The sequence below is a fragment of the Bos grunniens genome, chromosome 9 (genome assembly GCF_055505025.1).
Source record: "Bos grunniens cultivar Pamir isolate PY7600 chromosome 9, Bosgru_T2T1.0, whole genome shotgun sequence".
In the NCBI taxonomy this organism is placed as follows: domain Eukaryota; kingdom Metazoa; phylum Chordata; class Mammalia; order Artiodactyla; family Bovidae; genus Bos; species Bos grunniens.
The window spans coordinates 37,671,486-37,676,788 of NC_141173.1; positions in this window are offsets into that span (position 1 = coordinate 37,671,486).

The following is a 5,303-nucleotide window of genomic DNA, read 5'->3' on the forward strand; positions in this document are numbered from 1 at the left end:
TATTTATATATGTATATATTTTTAATTCTCTTCTGATTATGTTATCTTTTTACTTAAAACACTTGGCTCTCAGAAAGAAATCCCTAATCCTAAACAGGCTGTACACAGGGATTGTCAAACTATAGCATTCATCAGAATTCTTGGAGGGCTTATTAAAAGAAGACTATTTTAAAAAGTGAACTGTGGTGTCAAATGCTGAAGGAAAGGTGAGAAAACAACTGAAAGTTTCCATTGAATTTATTCATACATAGACTTAGGTATCTTTCTCAAAGCAATTCTGGTAAAGCAATTCATGGCAGAGAAACCTGGACTGTAGTGATTAAGGGTCAAGTGGGAAGTGAGAGAACAAAGTGCATATTGTCAAGTTTTTCAGGAATTTGACTGTGAAGGGTAGAAGTGCATAAGACATTGGATTAAAGACATGTTGGAAAGAGGAAGATTCTCCCTTTCTCTACCATAGTATTTGAGCTTGTTTAAATACTAAGAAGATTTAATATATGAGAGTGATTAATTACAGATAAGTGTCACAGAGACCATTGGGATGAATATTCTAGTAATTGTTGAGGGTTTAGCATTATATATATACTAAATCACTTCAGTCACGTTCAACTGTTTGCAACCCTATGGACTGTAGCCCATCAGTTTTATCTGTCCATGGGATTCTCTAGGCAAGAATACTGGAGTGAGTTGCCATGCCTTCCTCCAGGAGATCTTCCCAATCCAGGCATTGAATCCTGTCTCTTATATCTCCTGCACTGGCAGGCAGGTTCTTTACCACTGGTGGGAAGCCCCATATGAAAGGATGGCTAGTGCTATTTTTCCAGTAGAAGAGAAATGGAGAGTTGAAAACAAAAGTAGATTTGCTAGATTAGAGAGAAGTTCAGAAGTTCCCTTATGATGATTACTATTTCTCAGGGAAGTAGGAGTAAAGATTATGGGATGAAAGTGCAAGGTAAAATGTAGCTAGCAGAGATTTGGGGGAAAGGAGCAAGCTTAAAGCAGAGTGGGAAATGTTCATGGCTAAGGAGTTCATGGCTATGGAGAGCCCAGCAAGAGTCGTGATCACAGATAGATGATCACAAATTGCCCAATTGTTACCTCTCACCTGCACCATGCAATGCTGGACCAAACTTGTTAAATTGCATGCCAAGAGTAAATAGTTGAGTTCACCTAGGGATGGAGGTTTGCCAAGTAGATGCTATAGAAAGACAGGGGCATGGGAATTCTAGACTATTGGTAAGAGAAGTAGTCAGAATGTTCAAAACATGAGATCTATGCAGAGTAATGACAGAAGTGAAGACTGGAGAGGGCTGTTGGACAATAAAAGAGTAGTCGAGGACTAAAGGTTCTGATGACTTGCAGCACTCCTTCTAGATTTATTATGTATTTGATAGATACTCAGTTGAGAGTAAGGATACACAGATGGCTACTTCCAAGTCCAGACATCAAAGATCACATGACTCCCATGCATATATCCCATTCCTCCATTAACACCTCTATTTCAACTGAAGGGATCAGTTTATTCAACCAGAATATGTCACCCTGCCTCTGTACCTTTTGTCATAGCAATATCCTGTATTAATACCTATTCCACTCCTTTTTGCCTATTCAAATCTTACCCATCTTTTAAGGCTTGGCTTTCCCTTTATTCACAGAACTTTCAACTGAGGGAAAGCAAGGGGGAAAAAAATGCCCTGACATTTACTGAGCACTGATTATCTTCTAGGAAATGTACATTTCACATGCAATTCTAATTTAATTTGGACACCGGCGTATTCAACTTCCCTTTAATTTTCCTTAACTTTATTTTATATTGGCGAATAACCAATTAACAGTGTTGTGATAGTTTCAGGTGGACAGCAAAGGGACTCAGCCATATGTATACATGTATCCGTTCTCCCCTAAACTCCCCTCCCATCCAGGCTGCCGCATAACACTGAGCAGAGTTTCCTGTGTTATACCGTAGGACCTTGTTTGTTATCTATTTTAAATATAGCAGTATATACATGTCCATCCCAATCTCCCTAATTATCCCTTCCCCTCATTCTTCCCCCCTCCCCTGCCCTGGAAAACATATGTTTATTCTCTAAATCTGTGAGTCTGTTTCTGTTTTGTAAATAAGTTCATTTATATTTTTTCTTTTAAGATCCTCATATAAGGAATGTCATATGATATTTTTCCTTCTCTGTCTGACTTACTTCACTCAGTGATGACAGTCTCTAGATCCATCCATGTTGCTGCAAATGGCATTATTTCATTCTTCTTAATGGCTGAATAGTATTCCATTGTATATATACACCACATCTTTATCCATTCCTCTGTCGATGGACATTTAGGTTGCTTCCTTGTCTTGGCTATTTCAACTTCCTTTTGAATGTGAGTTATCTATATTGTCTTTAACATTATATGGCATTTCTCTATGTTTACTTGTTTTGAGAGATTTTTGTGTCTATGTCTCAACCTTATAGTATTTTTTGATGACTTAATTATATTGTATTTTCTGTAGTACCACTCATTCTGAAAGGTGCATTGCAGGCATAAATTCTTACTTGATTAGGAATATGAAAATGCAAATAATACACTAAAGAATATAGAAAAAGGAAAACGAATATGAATACCAAACATTATCCCTTATAAATTCATGATATGTGATGGGAATTGGGAAAAATTTGAGAAATACTGCCCTAGTGTTCAAAATATGAATCTACTTTCTAAAACTGGATAATTTATTATTTCAGTAGACTCAGATCTGATACATTTATAATAGAATGTCTTGTAGCCAATTCTACATGATTATTTCATTTGAAAGGTAGCCAAATGTGATATAATGGGTAGAGGCATAGATTTATTTTAATCCATTGTGTTTCCATATATTTACATGAACTGACAATTCAAAAAAATAAAATTCAGTCTTTGACCTATTTTGAAAAAATGAACACTTTATATAATTTGGATGGTTGCACATATCTGAAATCCAAAATATATAAAGAACTCACACAACTCAATAGCAAAGCAAAAACAATCCAATTAAAAAATGGGCTGCTGCTGCTGCTGCTAAGTCATTTCAGTCATGTCCGACTCTGTGCAACCCCATAGACAGCAGCCCACCAGGCTCCCCTGTCCCTGGGATTCTCCAGGCAAGAACACTGGAGTGGGTTGCCATTTCCTTCTCCAATGCATGAAAGTGAAAAGTGAAAGTGAAGTCGCTCAGTCGTGTCCAACTCCTAGAGACCCCATGGACTGCAGCCTACCAAGCTCCTCCATCTATGGGATTTTCCAGGCAAGAGTACTGGAGTGGGGTGCCATTGCCTTCTTCAAAAATGGGCAGAGGACCTAAATAGATACTTTTCCAAATAAGCTATACAGATGACCAATAGTTTCATGAAAAGTTGTTCAACATCACTAACAATTAGGGAAATATAAATCAAAGCTACAGTGAGATATTACATCAGGTCTGATAGAATGGCTCTTATCAAAGACAAAAAAATAGCAAAGTTGGTGAGGATGTGGAGAAAAGGGAGCCCACACATACTATTGGTAGAAATGTAAATTGGTACAGCCACTATGGAAAACAGTACAGAGGTTTTCCCCAAAATTAAAAAGTATACTATGCGATCCAGCATTTCCACTTCTGGTTATTTGTCTGAAGAAAATGAAAAGAAAAACACTAATTTTAAAGGTATATCCACCCCCCTATTCACTGCAACATTATTTACAATAGCCAATATATGGAAACAATCTAAGTGTCCAAAGATAGGTCGATATCATGTCATCTTTATCCATTCCTCTACCTATCTCTAATGAAGTATTACTCAGCCATAAAAAGAATGAAATCTTGCTATTTGCATCACCATTAATGAACCTAGAGGATAATATACTCTGAAATAATATGCCTTCAGACAGCAAAAGACAAATATCATATGATTTCACTTGTATGTGGAATCTAAAAAGCAAAACGAAAACAGACTCATAGATACAGGGAGCAAAGTAGTGGTTGCCGGAAGGCAGGTGGGTGGAAGGACAGGCAAAACAGGTGAAAGGGGTTAAGAGGTACAAATTTTCAGTCGTAAGGTAAATAACAGGGCTGTAATGTATATCGGAAGGAACATAGTCAATAATATTGTAATAACTTTGGTGACTAGATTTACTGTGGTGATCATTTCACAATGTATGAAAATACTGAATCTCTGTTACATGTGTAGCATATCTGTTATAGATATGAAATGAATACAATATTGTATGTCAATTAGAATTTACAGACTTTATTATTTAGAAAAGTAGTATTAAAGTGAGCTAAGATTTTAAAGGACTTGGCCCATATAAAAAATAGGAGTGTTTAACAAAAGCATAGTGGGGTTTATATGTCAGAGATGAAAGCGAATAGTTCACATTTTGGTGGCAGCAGAGTAGTTTTATGGAGTTAAAGCACTGGAATTAATTCTTTAAAGAAATGTTGTAGCATCTCATTGAGAAATGGCTATGAAATACTCTTTAATGAACCATCAAAATTTCTTCTCTTCCTTTTCCAAATTCTCCTCCTACTTCATTTTTAGGTTTATAGTATTTTTATATCCAAAAGTTAAGCTTCATTTAAAGGCTTTGCCAACATGATGTTCATTTCATAAACAAATTCATTCAAGCATAGACAAGTTATACATGTCTGAGTTTCTTCAGAAAGCTTTTGCTGGAACCAGCAATAGCACTGGAGTTTCCTATTTGCAAATGAGGTAACTATTTTAGAGCATCATATGCTATATATTTAGTGGGCAAAGGCTGTCAAACTTGTTTTACAAAGTTGAATGGATCAGTTTTTCTTTGCTTTTTACAGTGTTATCATCACCTTCTACCTGGAGATCATCGTTTTCTTCACTAACCTCAAATTTACTAAAAGGAATGTTAATTTTTAGTGAAAATTTATAAAATATTTCAGTATTTTAAATGCTTCGCAGTTTCTTGACATGCAAAAGGGAGAAACTTTTTAAATTATAAATTCACAATGACATATATATTATTGAGATGACAAAGCCTAGGCCATTTTGTAATTCATATGTAACTATAGTGTTCTTATCCCTGGATACACTATAAGAGTAGAGTCTATAGAAGCTGCCATAATACCTTATATTAGTAAAACAAATATCATAGCATGTTTTCATATGCTGTTTTTTCTTTCTAAACATAAAAGTGTTTTTCCTTTCTATAATAGAAATATGTGCACATTATAGAAAAATTAAAAAACATGGACACACAAGTAGAAGAAAAAGAAAATATTGATATATTACTCTGAGTTAAGCTCTAGACACTTT